A 23,944-nucleotide genomic window follows, 5' to 3' on the forward strand; every position below is an offset into this window, starting at 1 on the left:
TTCCCACTTCTGCTGACCTGAAGGTGCCCTGGGGCATGTGGCTCCGCCTCCCCCACCCCACGTCTGCATATGTAAATGAGGGGGTGGATTAACAGTGGGATCTACATTTCCAACAAGCCCCCAGGCGATTTATGAATTCTGAGGTCTGATAACCACTGCTGATGGCCTCTCTACCTATAAAAAAAAGTTAAAAAGCCTCCAGCTATGTATTTATTTAGAAATATTTCATCTTCTTTTGTTCTTGCCACTTCAAGTTAACTCAAACTCCTAAATCCCTGGCCTACATATGCATAAACCAGCCCAGGTTTCCTAGCTGCCTTCAGCTCAGAGGCACCTGCAGACAGGTCCGCCTTCTCTCAAGTCTGTGAAGGCCCAGCAAAGAGCTTAAGTGGAAGCTCCTTAAAGTTATTGGTAACTTGGAGAAAGAGCTGAAGTAAGGCCTGCGAAGGAAGAAAAAGAAAAAGAAAGTGTTGGACACATTTTTGTTTGTTTGACCAAACAAATTAACAAATCAATAAGCATGTATTCTAATAGTTAAATTAACCCTCAATTAAAGATCAATGGCTTAGCCCAGTGGTTCTCAACCTTGGCTGCACATTAGACTCACCTGGGAATCTTGTTAAAATCCTGATTCCTGGGCCTCATCATTAGGAAAAAGAAACAGAATTTCCAGAGGATGAGGCCCAGAAATTAGAATTTTAAAAAGATTCCCAGGTGATTCTAATGTGCAGCTAAGGTTGAGAACCACTGGCTTAGCCTCACCAGCCCCAGTTTCTCAGGGGCTGGCTGTTACAGTTTTTGTAAAGTGGTAAACACCTAGGAACGTATACATGTGAACCCTAAGAATATTATTTTCCTTATCAGCGATGGCTGAGTCAGTGGCAGAGGCCGGCCACCCACGGTACCCTGCAGCAGCAGTTTGCTACCAGCAATGATTTGGTTAACCTTTGATTAAACATAGGAATTTAAAGCATGAAAAGGTCTGGAACCCGACACAACCCTTTGACACCATGCTGTCTGTCATTAATGATAATCCAGCATTAGATGTTCAGCTTTGAAAATGAAATTAGACGACTTCAGTTTTCAACCCTCACCCTGCTGTACTGTAAACTGAACCCTGCTGTGTTTGCAGACTTCCTGATTTACTGCTTTGCCTTTTAACTATTTTCAGGCAAATGGGAGTTGGGGGCAGGGTAAAGAGTCCAGGGATCAAATGAGTACAAACAAGCCATCTCAACTACCATCAAGGGAAGCGACTTTCTGCTTAGATAAGCCACCAGGTCAAAAGAGCTTTATTCCCACAGTTGATTTAATCTTCCCTTTTTTTTTTTTTTTTACAAACTAGGTGTACAAATTTTTTTGCTGGGACATCATGCAAGAAATATTCGATATCCTTTTTCACTTCCTTTTAAAAACAACAGCAATAATGTTAGAGATCCCTGGGGTCCCTCCTAAGTCTCAAAGGTTATTTTCCTTTTTAACAATACATTGGTGTGTCTGAGGGCTCCACATCTCATTTCACATACAGTGCGGTGTTCAGAGCAGGGTACAAGATATGTCTGCTTGTTGAATGAGCAAAGGACCAATTCTGCCTCCTACTTCAATAGCTGTGGTTTGCATGTAAAAAATTTTAGACAATAAAGTTATAGGCAGTTGACCCAGACCTCTTTTATTAACCTGGATTTGTTATTCTTTGGTTCACAATGTTTGGCTCTTGAGTCTGGAGATTCCTCTCTATTCCCACCCCATAGCTCTTTGGCTATTTGGACTTCGGGATCTCTCAGCCCTTAGCTGGGTTGACTCCTGGGATTCAATGTCCAGGGACTCCTCCTTCCGTCTCCACCCTGAGGAAGCCCCTCAGGGAGGACTACAGTTCCACTTCCCCATTCTCTGAGAGGAGAGAGATTTGGGCATCATAGTCCATCTATTTGGGTGAGAAGAATAGAGGGTTTTCTTTGGCTCCTTCTCAGATATAGAGATTAACACAATTTAATCATTTTATTCTGTTTACCAACACTGGATCACCGCCATGTAAAAACTTTTCAAACTTTAATAATAACCTCCATGAAACTTCTGTTTCTAGTCAAGTGCTTTGACATTACCTTGATGTCTACTACATCAGCATGACTTTGGGAATCTGTAGGCTTTGGTGACCATTATTTGTAACAGCTTTGTTGTGATGTAATTCACATCCAGGAACTCCCACCATTTGTAGAACTGATCAGAATGGCTCACCATGCCTAATCTGCTTGCACAAAGAATGTGGTTGATGCTGAACTCCTGCTATCCTGTGGGATTCTAGAATTTTTGTACATCCTGAGCAGAGAGTCTGGGTGACCAGTCTCCAATAAAAACCAGAGTCTCTAATGAGCTTTCCTGCTAGACAACTTCTCATGTGTCATGTGAACATGTGGCTGTAGGGTTTATGCATCCCATGTGACTCCACTGGGAAGGGCCTCTTGGAAGCTTGCACCTGGTTTCCTCTGGGCCTCACCTCATTCACCTTTTGTCTTCGCTGATTTTACTTTGTCGCCTTTCGTTGCAATAAATCATAGCCCTGAGCACAACTGTATGCTGAATCCTCAGAGTTATCCTAGTGAATTCGGAAACTGAGGGTAGTTGTGAGGATCCCCACCATAACCTTCAACTGCTGGTTTCCACTAATAGTTGCAAACTGAATGCTCTACAGTTTTTGACAATGCCCTTGCGCATAAATTACTCCACTCTTTTAGCCAATTAATGTCCGGCCCCTTCCTAGGGATTGCCAGCCCTTGAGGCTTGGTACACCCCATCAGGGCTCCTCTTAGCTAACTCTTTTTCTCTTTCTGTTTAGCTTTCAGCTGTTCTACCATTTTGCTTATTGCTATTAGTATCATGGAGCCATCAATTTTTCTCTCAATTGCTTGCCACCAAAGTCACCAATGTTTGTGACAACACCTTCAGGGCATGAACTTCCCCACAATTTGTTCTAAGTGAAGTCTGTTTCCTTAGAGAAACAGAACTTCAGAGCCCTCTGATCTTATGGCTACCTACCCCACACCTGTTGGGTAGAACTTTTATTCCACGGCACTGGAGCTGGGACAGGCCTGTCCTTCCACAAAGACACCTGTTCTCCCAGTGGAGAGTACTGGGTGGGGAGGCAGCCCTGGGTTCTTTTAGCTTGAGTGAGCTGGGGTGGGGCATTGGGACCTGGTCTTCTTGGCCTAGCACATCTAGGGTAGAGTTTCTGCCCTATGAGTGAGGGCAGGGTAGGGGAAGCAAGTCCCAGCCCTCTGAGCTGTGTTGGCCTGGAAGAGTTTCGCAACACAGGCTGGGGGAATGAGTTTCCTGAGGTGAATTTGTAGACCTAGACTAAGAGTGGGGGGGAGAGGGAGCCCCATCTTCTTGGCCAAGGCTGCCTGGAATAGAGCTTCCATTACATTGATCAAGAGAAAGGGAGGGAGAAGATTGTAACTCAGATGCTACAGGCTCTCCCTGTTCTTGCTAAGAGTTAGTAGATTTCTTTAAATAAATATTTCCCGGCTTAAAATTTCCAGGCACAAGTGTTTTTTTTTTGAAAATTATTATTTATACTTTTCATAAATTCAATGTTTATTTCACTGGGGAAAGAGTTCCCTGAGCAACTCACACAACCATTTGCAAGTCCTACTTCTGATCATATCATTATTATGCCCCAAAATGTCAAAGTCTCAACTTCCTGCTAAAATAAAATCTATATTTTTAAACTTGATTTTCAATGCCCTATATAATTTGGCTCCATATGGTATTACCATAATCAAGATGGAGCAAGTCTGGTGTTCCTTGAATATATTTCATGCTGTTCACTCTGTCAAAACTTTCATCTCCTTTTATATTATAACATATTTACATTCTTCATTTCTTTCATACAAGTACTTTTTTTTGTATCCTTTGCTAATTTTCCAGCTCATAGTTGTCTCCATATAAAATGTGCTAGAACTGAAAGACAGCAATCACTTTCTCTTTTTCTAATTCTGTACAAGTATTAATAGATGCTCTTATTTACCACAGTAAGCATAACACCTGACACATTGTAGGTACTCTAGAAATATTTCTTGTTCCATGAACAAAAGGCTGAATGAGAACAAGTCACAGCAGAAGTATTGAAACAAGGGCTTTACCATTTAAAGAAAACTTTCTCACACATGCATTCCATTTGCTTGTCCCAGCAAACGATGTTAGTCAAGGTTGTCATTATTACTCCCAGGAGGAAATTGGGGCTTTGAAATGTAAGATTCCTACCTAAGATCATACAGATACTGAGTAGCAGTTGAAGATCTGAGTTCATAACTCTTCTAAGAACCAAACTCTTTCTATAGTGAAAGGGTTCAGAAAAAGAAAATGCCTTCTACCCCTGAGATCTGCTCATTTTCAATTAGAAAGGGATAAGGGTGATTTAAAAATAAGAACAAAATAGATAAAGAAACCCTTTTTTGAATTTTTTTGCTTAGATATTTAAAATGTAAACTTAAAGCTTCGAAAATGAATGTTGGTTACATAATAGACAAGAACAAAGTAGGTCTATTCTTCACAGAAATGTTCTGTGCTAACCTAACCCCATGGCCATTTTATTACAGTGACTATGTTGTTTTGAAAAATAACTCATTCCACTGGAGATGAAAGATAAGTGGCTGCAGTATGTGGAGCAAAAAGAGGAACTTTTGTTGTATGTATGAGCAAGGCTAAGGTTGGGTTAGTGTGACTGAAGAAAAGGATTTGGGAAGGAATTAACTTCTGGGTGGTAGTGTATGCTATTTGGAAATGATATTTCGCCTCTTTCTTCCTTCCTTTCTCTTTCTTTCTTTCTTTCTTTCTTTCTTTCTTTCTTTCTTCCTTTCTTTCTTTCTTTCTTTCTTTCTTTCTTTCTTCCTTCCTTCCTTTCTCTCTCTCTCTCTCTCTCTCTCTCTCTCTCTCTCTCTTTCTTTCTTTCTTTCTTTCTGAGCTGAATCACCTATGTAGTCATTCACTAAGAGCTACTGTGCTCCCCAAAAGTCCTGTTAGTTAACACTCAGATGTTGTTCACATCCACACTTGGCATTGTGTTTGATTTCTCCACTTAGGGAATTATCAACAAAGGAATCTTTCTTTCTTTTAAAAAGATGTTTTATTGATTTCTAGAGAAAGAGGAAGGGAGCGAGAGAGAATCATGGATTCAATAGCACAACATCAATAGGCTGCCTCCCCTGCATGTCCTCTAGTGGGGATGGAGACTGCAACCTGGGCATGCACCCCAACCGGGAATCCAACGGGCAACCCTTCAGTGCACAGAATGATGCCCAACCGACCAGGCCACTGTAGCCAGAACCAAAGGAACCTTTCTTATAGGTGTTGGTTAAGAGATTGAAAAATGTCTCTTTATCTGGGTTGTTGGAATGGCAGAACCAATATCATAACATTGTACACTATACATTGAACCCTGAACCTTGAGCATCGTTTTCCCCATCTTTAAAATGGGCATCATATTGCTACTTATGTGTTTTCCTAAAGATTAAAAAAATGTGAACCTTTCTAGCAAAATGCCTGGCATGATATGTGCTCAGGAAGGTTCTACTGGCCTGCCCTGCCTTTTCATCACTGATGCGGTCTAGGTGCAGTCCCAGGTCCCCTGATTGGTTTTACTAAATTGGACACAAACATATAAACAAGAGATTTGATGATACAATACTTTAAGGGGGCTTGAATTTCCCCTCATTCACTTATTTTAATCATACCATTATATTGGTGGTGGGGCGTGGGTGAGTAGTGAAGCAAACTGTAGGAATGGTATATTTACAGGAGACTATAAAGATAACAGGTAATTTACCTTGTGTGTTTTCCAGGTGAAAAATATTTTCATGTCCATAATCTCACTTGATTCCCCCCAAGCATGATGATGTAGATGGACTTATCTTCATTTCACAATTGAAAAGAACGAATTTCAGGAGGATCAATGATACACCAAAAGTATTAGAATGAAAATATTCATGTGGGTGACCAAGTTTTCTATGGAGAGAAAAAAGTGATTATCTCACAATCCCTTGTAGAAAGAAAGTATGCAATAGATATGAATAGGCGTCATTTGTTTATACTTGGGGTTGATGAACAAAATTTATTTGGAGACTGTACTTGCAATTGTACTTGTACAACTACTTCTCACCTCTGGTGTCAGATATCTTTTTTTTTTTTAAATATATTTTATTGATTTTTTACAGAGAGGAAGGGAGAGAGATAGAGAGTTAGAAACATCGATGGGAGAGAAATATCGATCAGCTGCCTCCTGCACACTCCCAACTGGGGATGTGCCCGCAACCCAGGTACATGCCCTTGACCGGAATCGAACCCGGGACCCTTCAGTCCGCAGGCCGACGCTCTATCCACTAAGCCAAACCGGTTTCGGCCAGATATCTTTTTGAAAAGAATTCTCATCCTCCTTTTCTTGTTGTTCCTTTAGAATTTCTAATGAATACCTATCAGATTTCATAGTGAAAACATATACTTTCACTTATCATATATTCATTCACACAAAAAGGACCTGGTGAATAACAACAGGAATTTGGGATGGTATAGAAGAGTTGTATTTTATTGACCATTTCTTCACTTTTAGTTCACTTTTAATGAATGAGGTGAAAAGCTGAATGAATGGGTTGAAATGTTTTATTTTCTCAATATACTAGAGGACCAGTGCATGAAAATTTGTGCACTCTGGTGGTGGTGGTGGGGGGGGGAGGGGGGCTCTCAACCCAGCCTGCTCCTCTCGCAGTCTGGAAACCTTCAGGGGATGTCCGACTGATGGCTTAGGCCCACTCCCTGGGGGAATCAGGTCTAAGCTGGCAGTCAGATATCCCTCTGGCTGGCAGCCTGGGAGCCCTTGGGGGATGTCCGACTAACAGCTTAGGCCTGCTCCCTACCAGTAGTCGGACATCCTTCGTGCTGCTGCAGAGGTGGGAGAGGCTCCCGCCACCATTGCTGCACTGGCCAGCCATGAGCCGGCTTGTGGCTGAGTGGCACTCCCCCCGTGGAAGCGCACTAACCACCAGGGGGCAACTCCTGCATTGAGCGTCTGCCCCTGGTGGTCAGTATGCATCATAGCGACTGGTCGTTCTCGGTCGTTCAGCTGTTAGGATCAATTTGCATATTATCCTTTTATTATATAGGATTTTTATTCTCTTTCTTTAACATTAAATCTCTATGAAGATTCTGACTACCTAATGGTTTATTTTTTTAAATTCTTGGGCCTTTCATCACTTCATTATTTGATGAAGACCAATATTTCTGTGGCTTGTTTCCAGTTGCAACAAGATGCAGATGACAGTAAATAATTACAGTATTCAATTTCATAAACATAGGAAAATTTCAATAGTAAAATACTGAAGACCCAAAATTTTTAAAAATCAAGATAAAAACATTTGAAAGTAACTTAGACAAACCTGAGCTTGGGGAAAATAAATGAAATAATGTGAATATTTTTGGTTTATGATTCTATGCTAATAATTGAATTGTTTGAAAAAAATATTTTCTTCACATTGCACACTATTATTACTATTATCATTATTTAATTACATAAATAACATTTTATTTATCTTTTTAAAATATATTTTATTGATTTTTTACAGAGAGGAAGGGAGAGGGATAGAGAGTTAGAAACATCGATGAGAGAGAAACATCAATCAGCTGCCTCCTGCAAACTCCCTACTAGGTATGTGCCCACTACCCAGGTACATGCCCTTGGCTGGAATCGAACCTGGGACCCTTAAGACCGCAGGCCCATGCTCTATCCACTGAGCCAAACCGGTTAGGGCATAAATAACATAATGTTAGAATGCATGGCTACAGACAAGGAAATTTAACATGAGCTTAGTAGAGAATATCACTCCTCCTTGGAAATACATATTAAATTGTATTCCAGGTTCACTGTTGAGGAAATTTAAATCTAGATTTATTTTTAATTTGATTTTTGCTAAAGATTAAAACTCCCATTTTTGAAATTGTTGTCTCTGATAACATTGCCCAGAACACTTGCTAAAGATAAACACAATGGAATCAACAGAGTAATGTGATATTTCCTCATGGAATACCAAGTTTACCCCTCATGGGACACAAAATCTATAATCAACTGTCAGGGTTGGGAAGGTCTTTCTTACACACTAGATTGATCTGATAATCCATACCATGTTTGGACATATTTTATGTATTACAACTTATGTTCTTTTACTCGTATGGCAACTGATGGCTTTGTAAACTTTTGAAACACTAGAGAAACAAACACATCAGCAGAATGCTTAGGTTTCCGTAAGATAGAAAAAGCAAGATACTCAATGACTCACTGTGATGATGTGACAAGAGATTATTTAATTGTGCTTGACATACTCCCATGTAGCCAAGAAGTGATTTTAATTTGTTAAAGTTCTGCATTGATTTAAAAACAAACTTAAAATAGAAAAATGTAGTTTTTTTTATTTTAATGAAATAATAAGAGTTTTCAGCATAACAGCACACAGTACTTTTTGGTACAACCATGAAAATGAAACATTGCAATTTTGAGTATCCAAATGGAGTTTAGTTTTCAGTCATTGTGCTTCCATGATACAAAACTGGATTTTTAAAAATCTCATGTTTTAAAAATCCATTTCTTCATGAGAAAATTTTCTTGAATATCTGCAGCTTTTTAATCATGCTCTCTTTTTCCTCCTATATTTAATTTTATTTATATTTTGATTTACCTTTATTATTGAAAATATTACAGATGTCCCCCTTCTCCCCATGCACCCCTCTACCCCACAACCCTCCCCCTCAGGCCTTCACAGCACTATTGTCTGTGCCCATGGGTTATGCATATAAATTATTTGGTTAATCTCTTCCCATTGCCCCTCCCTACTTCCCTCTGAGCTTCTCAGTCTGTTCTATGCTTCTATGTCTCTGGATCTGTTTCTTTAGTTTTATTGATTGGGTAATGATTTTTATTATTATGTCGAGTGTTTGTAAACTATGTCTTTGAGCCAAATCTAGCCCAATGATGTATCTGTGCATGTTGTGAGCTAATGAAGACATTTACATTTTTAAAAGGTTGAGAAATGTTTAAAGAATATTTCATAACACATGACAACTATCTGAAATTCAAATATTAGTGTATATAAGTAAAGTTTTGTTGGAACATAGCATGCTATTTTACTGTAATAATAGTACTGAGCAGTTGGGACAGAGCCCATATGGCCAACATAGCTGAAAACATTTACTACCTGACCATTTACAGAAAAAGTTCATTGGCCTTTGAGATAGTTACCTCTAAATCACAGATGCCCTGTTCTCCCTTCCGCTCCCCCCCCCCCCCGCCACCCCCCCTCCCCCCCCCCACACACACTGCATTCTAAGTATGTGTCCTGTGAAAATGTTTTCATTCCAAGCACTTTGATTTATGGGAACTATCATTTATATTTTGAATATTCTTTTCAAGTTTTAAAATTATTAGGAAAACAGACTCCTATCTTAAGCATCAATATCAGGATAGTTAAAAAAAAAAAACACAACAAAACCTAAAGACAACATATTGTGTAAAAATAAATCCCATGGGTTAGATGTACTTAAATCCTATGATCACAAATACAGTAGACTGATACTTGAAGCATCCATACTCTTGTTCCTTATTTCCCACAATTGGGCTGAAACAGTGATACAGTCATAATCAGGACATTTGTTGTCTTCATGGTTGATACTATTATTCAGAGTGGTATGTTGTATCATTACTGAAAAGTGATAGAATCTAGAGTTAACTTAATTTTAATAACTTGTATTATCTTGACTGGAAATTCAATTATATATCACTTAACAGTATTATGCCTAACTGACATCTTATCTCTATGATATGACATATCTAACATTTTACACACTGGTCTGTATTTTCCAGAGGAAAAGAGCTCAAATGAAAATAGCTTTCAAATTGCAGATTCCGGGAAGGTGAAAGCTTGTGGGGGAGATAGATAGAAGGAAGAAGCCAGAGGGCTTAGGCTCCTTGACCTTTGTCCCTTTCAGCAAGAGAAGTTTTGCTTTTGTTTTCTAATATTGCAAGTCTTACATAAGGTTTTTTAAAGGCTCTACTGTTGCTAAATGCGATGGTTTTATACTGTGTCAACAAAACCTCAATCAGAACTGCAATTTCCAGAAAACCCTTCCCTATGTGATTCCAAATTAGGGCTGGCCACAAGGGAAGGTTGCATTAGATTTGATAGGCACCTGGAGAGGTAGCATTATATTCTGAACTTCAGTGTAGGAAGGGGCCAGCTCATGCACATTGTCACTGATCTGCCAGATCACCTTGTTTGCATGAGACAGCAACTGGTTCCACAGCTCCTTCAGCTTCTCCATGCCCTGAGCAAGTCCCAGTGCAACACCACTATGATGAAGGGCTCCACAGCTCACCCATAACCATCTAGGTTGGAGGTGGTGAGGAGCAGAGGCAAATTCTAGCTTGGTTTTCTGTTGTCCTTGAGAATTCGTTTGTCCATGCTCTCCCTGCTTCATGTTCAGGATGTCTTTCCAGATGTTGATTCTGCTGACCTGCAATAATAACTTTTGCCTACTACCAGACATAGATGCAACAACCTTCCATAGACATCTTCAGAGCTCACACCTTTGTATATGGTATAATATCAAAAATAAGTTCATTATTTCAAACCATTTAAAGAGGCCATGCCTACCTAATGGAATCAAAGCAGGTACACTAAAAGTGTTAGAAAGCTGCTCATCATCCATTCATTTTGTTTCTTTAATGAGGAAATTGCAATCCAGACTAAATAGCAGCAGTAGCAGTCACTCCTCCTCATAGGAGTAGTACTAGTGAACATTTACCCAGTGTTTATCTGTAAATGCATCAATATGGAAATTACTGAATCCTCACTATAAAATTATGAAACAGTAACACTAACAGAATTAGTGTTACTGTTTTTCCCATTTTTAAAGTCAAGAAAAACGGAAGCAGAGAGAATTGTAAATGAAGGCTTGAGGTTACAGTTACTTAAATGGTGAAGTTAGAAATTGAATCAAAGCAGTTTGACTCACTCCAAGCACTTAACCATAGCTTATCTTTGATGGCTGTGTTTTATAGAGATGTAATAAGAAAAAACTTCCCCAGCTCTCTATTTTTCCAGGCAAGTGCTGGAACACTTCGCAAATGTTTATTAAGTACTTACTATAGGGTCTCTTCTTGACAAGCAGGACAAACATGGTTCCTGCTCAGAAGGAGCCGGCATCTATTGTTCTTCACCTGCACGTGTGAAATGAGAACTGTGCTCCTGTTTGAGGCTACGTTTATAGCTAGCTCTCTCCTTCTCTATCTCTCTAGGTAACTATATTTCAATGCATTCAAAACATAAATATATTGGAGATGATTTGAAGAAAAGCATAGACATTTAGACGAAATGTGTGAAATGACAATACAGTAAAAATTTTGTAGTTCCCCAAATATTTAAAATAGCATTTCTGTTTTTACAAGTGTAATCACATGCCATGAAAATGATAAAACATATTATTTGGGAAGAAAATTATATAGGTACATTTCTTTTTTTAAAGATTTTTCTATTGATTTTTAGAGAGAGCAAGGGAGAGAGATAGAGAGAGAGAAACATTGATTGGCTGCCTCCTGCACAACCCTTACTAGGGATTGAGCTTGCAACCTTTTGGTACATTGGATGACACCTAACTAACTGAGCCACACCAGCCAGGGATATAGGTATATTTCTTGATTCACATATGAATACATTGGTCAAATACATACTCAGGTTGACCATATATTATCATGAGTAAGCCATACTTACTAAATTAGAGTCATTATTAACCCTGGATCTGGGGTGGAACTCATTTATCCAAGAACTGTCTTCCTAGAAACCTCAAGATTCTGTAACAAGTTCCAGCTTTAGGTGGCCTTTGAAAAATATGCCTTTCTTTGCTTGTAAAATAGATGCCTTAAGTGGCAAAAATAAAACTAAACAAAGCAAAAAACAAAAGAACAAACAAACAAAAAACCACCTGAGGTGCCTCATTAGTCAGGTTGCGATGCAGAAAGTAGCTTTCAGTCCGCTGGTGCTGTCAGTAAATGTCATTCTGCCATTCGTCACTTGGGAGGCTCAATGAGAGAAGTGACAAGAGATGAACGAAGCCAGAAGAAAAGAAAGGTTCACAAGAGGTAAGAAAGCAGTAGAACTGGACTCCAGATGGAGGCGATTGCAATTACAAGTGGCAATGGGAGGGTGACTGGCCAACATTCGCTCAGAGGAAGTAGCACAGATAGGACTGTGGGGGAGGAGATTGAGCTCTCCTGGTTGATTAGCCTCAAGGGGAAGCAGGATCACTAAGCCTAACTCTGTGTGTTGTTGGAGGAAGGTACCTCCTCTCCCCCTGCTTTCTGTTTCCATTTGTGCCGCATCCCATCCTCTCTCTGCTCTGTGACTCACTATTCCCCTTGTTGTGTTTGGTGGCTTATTCGTAGAATTTTCAAGTAGGATTGGTTTTCTATTACGACTTTCTCTCTGGGAATCTCCTGGCTGTCGAGAAGATGGGTTCAGGTTGACTGCCAGCAGCAATGGGATGCCCTTCTTGTGGGGGAGTTCGGAGGTTGCCCAACATTGCCTCTGAGTGGAGAGGAAACCTGTGTAATGTTGAGGTTCCCCATTAAAGGCCACCATTCCTTTATCGGGCATTGACCATCAGGCCAGGCCATCCTGGAATTCGGATGGAAGTATTATACTCTCTTCTCTTACTGACAGGTCAAGAGAGATGTGGGAGTAGTGAGGAGGGGAAGTGGAAGATGTGGGTGTAATTAAGTAATTGGTTCCCTTTTACCTCATAGGAGGTAGATGCTGCCCAGGCTATGATGCAATGATACATCCACTGTCTGATGTCACACATTCAGACCTCAGGGATTCCATCAGTGCTGCAGTCTGCCAGTGGCATTGTCATCTTATGTTACACTGAGGGTTACAATACAGTGAACGTTCCTTACAATGCTCATGACACGAAAGAAGCCACATAGGGAAACTTGAACAGCTTTCTTGTAGGTTTTAGAAACATATGCTCATTTTTCTTTGGGTTCATTTCTCCATGTCTCTTACCATTTACAGTGATGGGGCTGAGTTTGGATCTGATACAAGGGTGCTATCAAGTGTGCTTTAGGGGACTTTTAGGTGAGAGTGTCAAAAGGACACCATTTGTCTCTCACAGTAATCAGCCTAGTTCAGCGGTTCTCAACCTGTGGGTCACGACCTTTTTGGCGGTCGAACGACCCTTTCACAGGAGTCGCCTAAGACCATCCTGCATATCAGATATTTACATTATGATTCATAACAGTAGCAACATTACAGTTATGAAGTAGCAACGAAAATAATTTTATGGTTGGGTCACAACATGAGGAACTGTATTTAAAGGGTCAGAAGGTTGAGAACCACTGGCCCTACTTGATTGCACAGAAGACCCAAGAGTGGCCTGTGGCCTAAGGCCTATCAAGTAACAAAGAGTGTTTTTGCCCAGAACATCAAGTAAGCTTCCCTCTGGGCACCAGAATTGGCAAAAGGCATGTGGTCAAGGATGGGGTCTTTCTCAGCTCTGGCTGTTTCCTTCTTTGTCTCAGAGAAGGTTCTGATAAAATGGTTTCCTTATTCTCCCAAATGAATTAGCAGAAGCCTTAGGTCAGTGTTTCCAAGGAAATACATTCTGGCTAAAAGTGTGTTAATCTTTTGAATTCTGCTAAAACCTTTTTTTGTGTGACATGTGACAGTTTCAATTCACAAAATATCACCGTCTAGGTTAACATTGGAACTTCTCCTGTCTTTGGGACCCTTTATTTTCAGGCCTCACTTATCTATTTATAGAAGGCCCCCCAGACTTCATCAATTTCTTTATTCAGACTGCCACCTTGAAAAGGTTCTGCAAAATGTTGGGTTATGCTGGTTAATCCTAGACATGGCATTTGCCTGTTTGCATGGTTCTGCAGCTCCCAGGGCCTGAATGCTCTGCTCATTTTGACTGTTCTTTCCTGGATGTGTTGCATTGACACAGGTGAGGGTTACATTCTCCTCCTTGAGAAGGGAAGGGTTTCTCACTTCTTTATCAGGGTCAGTGTTGAAAACTAGATCCCTCATTGCATAGCGCCGTGCACAGATTCTCCTGCAACCCCAGGGCAGTCAGGTCGGGGGCACTGCGGCTAAGCGACTTCACGCCCGCTATCATGTGGGATTTGGGATTTGGGGCCTTGCTTATCTCCTGGGGCTATTGAAGGCATCAGAAGCAATAGGATAAGCCACAACGAGGTTCCCAGGACATTTATGAGCATCGTAATATTATTTGTGCACACCACACTCTACAGAATGCACTATTTTCTTAGATGTGCTCTAAAGAGAGGATTTTTGAGACTTTTGGATAATAGTTCAATGAGAAAAGAGTTCTGGCAAAATTAGGCTTACAGTTGTCCATATGGAATAATAATAATACAATAATTAATTAATTAAAATACAAGAATAAACTTTATTTTTTGTACCCACAACTAGAAACCTACTTTTGCCCCACCCTTTATTATAATTACCTCATGGGAAATGGCCACTATACAACTACATTAAAAGAAAGTAGTTCAGCAAGAAAAATACCTATTTAACTTTTTAATCCTGCATTTCTGGAATTTATTTGAATGTGGGCTTTCCTTTGTTCTCATTACATCCTTTTTTTTTTTTCATTTGGAATGAAAATATTGATAATATTGAATGAAAAGCAAAATGCAGAACCCCATAATTGGTTGTGCTCATATAAAGGAAGAGAATAGACATCTGTTTGCACCAAAAGAGTAAGGACAGGAAGGGTCACTGAGGCAATATGCTACGGATTCATGTTCCCTATATAATATTAGAAATAAGAAAGGGCAGTTCTCAAAAGACTTTATAGATCTCAAAGACGCACAGACTACTTGATGGGGAAAGATATTATTAAACACCCATGAGCGATGTGTTAAAAGTACTCTGAGGATCCCTTCAGGCCACCTGGATAAGTGTGGTGGACGTTGCTGGGTTTCATCAGTCATTGCTTCTCCTGTTTCGCCAGGCACAGGAAAGACCGTGTGCCTCACTGTTGGCTGGGCAACGTGATGAGCACTGGCCAGTGAAGTGTGAGCAGAGTGACATACTCCACTTCCTGGTTAAGGCAATTAAAGACTCTGCAATCACCCTGTCTCTCCTTCCCTGCACTTGTCACCAAGAAGCCCAGAAGCTTCTGAAAGTAAAGCAATGAGATGGGGGAATGTCCTTCAACTTGGACCCCTGAGTGACCTTGTGGAGTTGAATCCCTGAGTGACCTCGTGGAGTTCTACCTTCCCACATCCCATCACCCCACTTACTTATCTCAGACATAGAGCATGAGCAAGAAACTCTTGTTTACTAAAATGACTGAAAATTTGAGATTGCCTCTTACTGCAGCAAGCCTACGCCTCTCCTGTGCATTGTGGGGGGATGGTAAGCCTCTCTACTCTGTGCTCCCCTTTTTAAAGCCCTCCCCTACGATAATCAGAGAAGCTATATGTTGGTTTGTTTACCAGATTCGACTTCTAAAATAAATTTTTTTAAATAATTCCATTGTTAAAAAGATTGAAATTTACCATTAAATATCATCTCCATTTTTAGAAATACTGAAGAACCACTCAAGTGAACAATGCAGTAAAGTTACTTCTGATAGTGATGGAATCAGATGTAGAACTCTGATTTATCTTATTTTAAGTTTATTTTATATTATTGTGCTATAAAGTTAAGGGTTAAAAATATAAATATTTTTAAATAGTACAAAATGAAAGAATAAAAAATAATATCTATAGGCCCACCACATAAGATAAGTGCTTTATCTTTTCATGTAGTTTTTTCTGATCTTTTAAAGTGATAACAATAGAAATAATAATCTGTACTTATTGAGTCCTCCCTGGGCCAGACACCCAGCAGTTAAAGGCAAAGCTCTTGGAGTGGGGCTGCCTGGTAAGCACTCCTACTCCTATGCTCATCTGCTGAGCGACCTTGTGCGAACTTCTGACATCAGATTCCTCATTTTTAAAATGAGGACTTACTATGGTTTTATGGAGATTAAGTAAATTTAAAATATAGGTAAAATGTTAATACTTGGAAGAGTACCTATATTACTGTAAGCATTCAATATTATTAAAAATTTTACTTTTCATTTTTCCCCTAGTTAATGCTCACCTGCTATGCAATATATATTACAATCCATCTTATTATAGATAATGTAAAAAAGGATTAGGGAAGTTAATTTCTCAAAGTCACACAGCCAAAAGACAGACAAGATTTATTCCACAAACTGTTCTCTTAATTACTACGATATAAAAAAATGCCATTTTGTGAATCATTAATTAATTAATACACAAATAACAGGTATTTCTTTCTCTAATTTTTTCACTGGTATAAATATCTTGAATACCGTGAATGTTACTATGAATTAAATATACTTTTATTAAATATGTTTTTATAATTGTTCCTTAGGATAGATTACCAGAAATGACATTAATTAGTAAAATAATGTTTTTTACAATTCTTTATTCATACTCTTAACATTCTATCTCAAACTGTTTTACTCTGCCTCCCAAATGTGCTATCAGAAAAGAAAGTATTTGCTGTTCAGATTTAAAAGGAGAGGCGGGCTAATTACTCACAGAGGTTAAAGACAGGGGCTCTACATTTAATCCACTGTGTTCCAGTGAGCCTTCTTCAACCAGTCATATTTTATTTACTGTGAAGTTTTAGGATCAGGTGCTCAAATCAATATAAATGGCCCTGAACCCTCCTTTGGTTGAACCAAAAACTTAAAGCCATGTATCTGCATGGCTTTGTCCTCTGCCACCTTTCCTCCTCATGGCCCACTTGCTCCGGGAAAGTCATCCTCACCTACGACTTGTCTGTCACTGCTATCCGCTGAAGTCAAAATCTCTGTATCTCCCAGTGTCCAGCCCAGACCCTTCATGGGAGCAGCACCCCCACGTGTCCACACATGGTCTAAAAACGCCACCTGTTGTTCCTTCTGCACCCTGAACCCAATCTGTCTGATGCTTTCCTCATGCCCACCTCCAGACCACTTCTCATTTTTTTCTTTTTCTTTTTTTAAGTATATTTTATTGATTTTTTACAGAAAGGAAGGGAGAGAGATAGAGAGTTAGACACATCGATGAGAGAGATACATCAATCAGCTGCCTCCTGCACATCTCCTACTGGGGATGTGCCCGCAACCCAGGTACATGCCCTTGACCGGAATCGAACCTGGGACTTTTCAGTCCGCAGGCCAACGCTCTATCCACTGAGCCAAACCGGTTTCGGCTCATATTTTTTCTGAATGTGGAGACTTGGTGATTGGAAGAAAACATCTACAAGATTGCCCAAACCTCGGTCCTGGCTCCTAAATATTCGTCAAATCTACCCTTTCTCTGCATCCCCTCTGCAGCATGTATTGACTGGGATCAATAAACTCTGGTTTCTCTGCCTCCTACCTAGTTCCCACTCGATTCCACCTTCACACTACCTCCAGAAAGACAGAACATCTCCGTCCTACCACAACACCTCCCATTTCACATTCCTGAAGGTTCTCTACTTAGTGCATATGATGAGACCATCTCCAGCGCCATCCCCTGCGCCCTTCCCCAACCCCGCATGCACTAACGTAGAGCAATTGTTTTGAAGTCTTACTATAGGTTAGAATCACCATGGGGGCTTTTAAGAAAGACCAGAGCCAGGACCCATGCCCACAGCCTACAATTTCATTGGGTTCAGGTGAAACCTGGACATTAGTATGTTTTAAAAAGCTCATCAATGTGCTGCCAGACTGAGACCCACTTCTTCTCACCAACTTAAGCTATTTGAATTCCCCCAGCTCTCTTTTTCTCTCCTGCCTTTCTGCCAGGGATGCCCTTGCTTCTCATTTCAGTCTGACAAACCTTAACTCATCTTTAAGTACTTGGTAAAAATTGGCTGTGGCACTGAGAGAGGACAGAGACCTGGAGGGACTTTGGTACCCGCTCCCATAATATGTCAGCTTCCCCCGCACGTTTTCTCTCTTGTGAAGAACTGACATCCTATCAATCTTAAGTAAAGTGCTATACAAACGCAGCTTCAAGCCAGACGCCTGTGACCAGATTGCTGTCCCTAAGACCCTCCTAGCCAGTTATTCCGAAGCCACAGGTTCAGGTGTCCAACCTCAGCACTCTCTTCTGTCCCTTGGGGAGACCGGAGTGCTCCTTCCCACAGGAAAACCTGGCACCTTGCATTTTGGCAGCTCTCAGACAACTCGTCACCATGCTGTACAGTAACTCTGCATCTGCAGGTTTTCAAGGTCACTGGATGGGACAACATTCTAAGGTGGCTACAGCAGAATGACTTAGTCATTGTTGTGTCCCTACTGTCTGACCTAGCGTCTGGCTCTATATTAGATACTCCATAAATGTTTCTCCAATGAATGTCTTTGATAACAGACCCAGCTGCATCCCTAAGAGACTTAGGTAGGTGAGGAATCAAGTTATGAGGCAATAACTCTCCGACCTTTTGAATCTCAGCTTAACTACCAATTTCACCTTGGGGTAGTGTTGCATTTCTGTTATTCAGCTTTCTTTTCAAATCTTTGCAGCTTATCTGGAAAATATCCTTTCCATGTGTTCCAGTGTAAGTGGAATTGTTTCAAGACTCATAACAGCGATTACTGCTTCTGGAGTGTCCATTGTGTGCTTACCCCAGTCTCCCTGCAGCTCAGGAGTTTGGGATTTATAATAAGTTCAGGATGTGCATCTCTCCAGTTTCTTTACATCTAAATAAATCACATTAATGAAAAGCCATTATTTACTGTGTCTTTAATAAGGCTTATCGTCCTTAAACTGGGATAGTTAGAAAAGTCCAATTTATTTCTGCTCTTCTAAAGGGAAAACATGCTCCTTACTCTTAATTAGCTTGTAGGAGTATTTCTTTATTCTGTAATTTCAACTTGAGTGAAGATGTCTGAGTTCGTTGGTTGATAATCCTTATACTTGACCCTGTGTACTCTGCTAGGGCCCCATTAAGCAACAATTTCCCCTTTAGTTTGGGGGTTAATAAAAATAATAGTATTAGTATTACTGCTATACTGATAGCCTGATTTGAACCAAGCAGTGAGCTAAGTACATGGTATGCATTATCTTATTTAATACTACGGCTGAAGTCCACATACCTACAAACCTGGGGACCTGGCATTGCATGCATGGCCTGAACACCAAGCCAGGCTCCCTGAAAGGCTGCTCGGGTTCTGGCTGATGCATAGAAACATCATGCTGCACCACTCTAACCTGAGGGCATAAGCTGCTGGATACAGCCAAGAGGTGGCTCCAAAGGGTTCTCATGCACCTCCCACCCACCCCAATCATAAGCCACCTGAGCTTTTCAAACCAAAATATTTTCTTGTGTTTTTGTATTATTTACAAAGTATGTAAGAAAATTGTAAATAAGTGTTGTTTAAGACATAATGTGGGGTGGGTAGGTGGGAAGAGATCAACCAAAGAACTTGTATGCATATATGCATGACCCATGGACACAGACAATAGGGTGGTGAAGGACTGGGGTAGGAGGTCAATGGGGAAAACCAAAGGGGACATATGTAATACTTTCAACAATAAAAATTAAAAAATAAAAGACATAATGTGAATTGTTGTACCTAGTAAATTTAACCTTGGTATATTTACATTCTGGGAAGGGTTATTTTTCAACTAAGAAGCATACATAGAGGGTTTTTGATAAAGTAAGGGCTGTGTTTGTTGAAAGATAGCCCCTTAACAGCATATCGTGTCCAAGAAATTCTGAAAAATATTTTAGATTCAGAGCTGATTGCCCTATAATAAATAATACTTTATGTAGACATGCAAATTTGTTAGTTAATGAGTTAAAATACGTCTAATGTTTATTGTCTTAATTTCACATAGGTACTTGTTCAGTAATGTCAACTTCTATTTTATGATGTTCAAGAAAAGTCATTATTGACTAACATCTCAAAAAAATTAAATTTCTTTCTGAGTATTAGTGATTCTGCAAAATAAATCTTTCTTTGGTGGTTATAGATTGATATTATTTACTTGCTTTAGCAAATAAAATATCATATATTGTGTTAACACCAGGAGAGTTGTATATGATTAGTGATTTTCTGATAATGGGAGTGGGGGAATACTGTGCTTGGACTCATATCATGGACTTTATTTTAATTAAAAGTGGACTCATTCTCCCAAGGGAAAGAATTTTATAGCACTCTTTATGCAAGAAAATAAAATTGCCTTTCATTTATCAAAAAGTTTTCCCCCAAGACAGCTTGATTTCTGTAACTGGTGTAATATTCTTTTGTTTAAATTTCACACTACCAAAGAAACTGAACCACATTTCCCAAGGATGACTAATTGTTTGATAAAGATGTTAGTGAATGATTTTTTTCTCTCCCCTGCTTTCCCTCCTTCCTGCCCCCTTTCTCTCTCTCTCTCTCTCTTTTTTTTTTAGTCTAGTTTCTGAAATTTTCATTGAGTGCATACAGTCTCTGAATTTCAATGAACGTATCTGAGCTCATGCTGCCTTACCTCCCAAACCTACAGTTTGAAAGAAAAACTAAAATCAGCCCATACCAACAACAATAAAAGAAAGCAAGAAGAAGAAATAATGTATTTGGGACATACAGTATCAGCATACCCTTTATCTGTATGATTAAACCACTTCAAATCATTCCTTGTCTTGCGGTACTCCCAACTCCCCACCCAAAATTGAATGCACATGAAAGACACCTGGTGTTGAATTCTGAGATGAAATGCAAACCAGATGGATTTTGTTGAAAATGTGGTTCTCGACTCTTAAGCTGAAATGGGAAGTTGATTTGTTTAAGTGACATCTACAAATACACACTTTAAAGACAGCTTTTGTTGGTCAGATGTTAGGGCTCTTGGGTCTTGGCCTATTGCAAGAAGTTGTCCTATAGAGTATATTGTCTTGGAAGATTAAAAACACAGAACTTCTGTTGACACATAGTATTGAAAAGTACAAAAAAAGTTCCTCTCCCCTCCCCCCCAAATTTTGAGACAGTATCATTGCTTTAGCATAGTAATTCAAGTCATCAAGTGGCGGGAAAATTAAGGGCAAATTTTAATCTCAAGATTTTTTCAAAGCGGGGGTCGGGGGTGGGGAGAAATTAATCCCGGGGAATTTATATGCATAGCCCATAGACACACATAATAGTGTGGCAAAGGCCTGGGAGGGGCATGTGCAGGGTAGATGGAGTCAATGGGGAAAAAACAACACAGGGGATATCTGTAATACTTTCAGCAATAAAGGTAAATTAAAAAAAAATATATACTAAAGCAAACTGATTTTTATGAAAATAAATTTACTTTTATGTTGGCAAAAAAAAAGGCTTTTTTTCAAATTAATGATATAATTAAAATGTAAATTATAATATTATCTAACTTCTGAGTGCCTACTTTGTGCCAAGCCCCGGGTATATAATAATAGACAACCAGATTTGGTTCTTATCCTCATGCAGCTTACTCTTATAAAACTATCTTAAAATTAGTTAGTTAAAACTATCTTAAAATTTGTTGTTAGTTGTTTACAAACAACAAATCAAGACTCAACTTGTTGAAGAGAATAAATCTAACATATCAAATACCAATTCTGCACCAGGACTGAGCTACGACCTTTTCCCTCTTATTTAAACTTCCCAGTAACCCTGCACGGTAATTACCATTATCCTCATTTTGTCAGTGGGAACACGGAGCCCCACAGAGGTGAAGCAGCTTGTTTACGGTCACACAGCCAGCCAACTGAAAAGGGCGGAGGGAGCACTTGAATGCAGGTCTGATTCCACAGCTGGACATTGGAGTTTAGTGCCATCTCTGTTAGATGGAATTTTGATTCAATAGGACGATTTGTTCTTTCTTTCTGCCCCACTAAGTGACTTAACTTTATCAAAAGAAATAAGATATTGCAGATCACAAAATACCAGCTGAACATAGGGAAACCTGCCCTTCCAATATTGTCATTGGCCAGTGGAACATTGATTTTTCTTTTCTTTGATTCTCCTCATAGGGCTGAAGAAATTGAGCAAATGCACCTTATAGATTTTGAAATTAAAAGTCCAGATAAATAGGAATATTTTGTTTATTTTAAGTTTAGAAAATTTACCAATATTTAATAATTGGAGTTTGATTGTCTTGGTTATTTGATGGTGCCAGGAGGCTGAGGTCTTTGCGGGGTAAAGTGGGTAAGGTGGGTATTTGTGAAAATTTGTTTGTACTTAATTTTATTATTTCCTCCAGAGAGATAGGTCCCATGGAGGCTCAAGTCCTTCCAGGCCAACTAACATTAAACTTGACATTTATTTTTTTCCTATAATTTCTGAATTGTCTCTATAGCCTACTGGTCAAGGGTCTTCTAGCTTTTCTTTTTCATACCTACAATGATAGAGATCTCACGACTTTTTGAAAGAGCTCATTCCATCTTTGCTTAGTTCTAATAATCAGGTCATTATTCCCTCAAAATTTGACAATGCGTATGTAATCCCTAGGTCTAGAACATATTTAATTTATATTCTATCCCATACAGGACATATCTGTCTACTGTGCGGTAGCCATTCAAATTGATAACAATTTAAAAATAAGTATCATGATCTCTATCTGTTACTTTTGTTAAATATCCCCAATTCCTTCATGTGTTCCTGGACCAACAGAACTTGGAGTTTCATCTCTTGAAATAAAGATGGTAGCTAGAACTAAGCCCCATTTTCCTACTGTAATTTTATAAATAGTATATCAATTCTAAACCGTTTCCCCTTATGCTACTATTTCTATAAGTGAGGTCTAAGTTCACGTTAGTTTATATTGGATGTCACTTCTTAATTTTGGCTGAAACTGAGTTTACTCTGAACTCAAAACTTTCTTTTTTAAACCTTCAGTTCTCAGCATTACGTTCAATGTTGCTCTTTGGATGTTTTCTACCAGTCTAATTTTCCTTCCTTTCATAGTACCTGTCTTTTCTCTCTGCATGTTTTTAAAATGTATCTTTGGTATTTTGTAGTTTTATTATGATATCCATAACTGTAGCTTTATTGTCTTTCCTAAAGGTAAGCATTTATATCTTTCATTGGTTTTGGAGCTTTTTCAGCCATTTTCTGCACATTTTGCCTTTCCCATATTCTCTGAATTTCCTGTTTCTGCCTCTCCAATATGACATGCTAGACTATTTTATTATATCCTCTGTGTCTGATTACCTCTATTTTATGTTTGTATTTTATTGTAGTCTGAGTAATTATTCAGATCTATATTTGTTACATTAAGATTTTTCTTTTTAGCTGAGTTTGAATATGCATATTTTTATGGATTTTCTAGTAGTTTACAGATATTTTTATTCTTTGGTCCAATAATTCTACTTTTAAAAGTTCATACAATGCATAAAGATCAATGTATAAGGATGTTCATTTCAACATTATATATAAACAACCTGAATTTCAAATTATCAAAAATTAATTAAATAAATACTGCTTAACATAATAGATTGCTATGCAACTGTTAACAAGAATTAAATGTGTGTAGTGTGTATATATACATATACATATACATGCATGTATTTAATATGTATACTTGTAGTCATAGAAAATATGACTTCTATACTTCCAGACATAGAAAATGTCTGGAAGGGTAGTAAGAAACCTTGAAGAGTGATTATATTTGAGGATGAGTAGGAGTCTGAAAGGATGGGAAAGAATCTTATAAATTTTACTTTATAGCCTTCAGTTCTTATGGCTATTTTTCCAAAATTGGTTTTCATAATGAGCATTCCCTTCTATAATTAAAATATATTTAAAACATCCTATTAAATTCATCTCCTCACCTCATTTATCTTTTTGTGTTGTTGTGGGAGGCATACATCTGGCAGATGGTCAA

General features: G+C 39.0%; 1 protein-coding gene across 1 annotated transcript in view; it reads right to left on the bottom strand.

Annotated features, from left to right (window-relative positions):
* Positions 1-243: 243 nt before the first annotated feature.
* ANGPT1 (angiopoietin 1) overlaps positions 244-23,944 on the bottom strand; it is a 281,911-nt gene continuing 258,210 nt past the window's right edge. The window contains exons 9-10 of the transcript XR_013997039.1: positions 5,822-6,000; positions 244-440 (exon numbers count right to left, since the gene is read on the bottom strand). The gene's annotated coding sequence lies outside the window, so the exon portion shown is untranslated. The remainder of the gene's footprint in view (positions 441-5,821; positions 6,001-23,944) is intronic.

This window comes from Myotis nattereri, assembly GCF_964212035.1.
Source record: "Myotis nattereri genome assembly, chromosome: 17".
Lineage (NCBI taxonomy): Eukaryota > Metazoa > Chordata > Mammalia > Chiroptera > Vespertilionidae > Myotis > Myotis nattereri.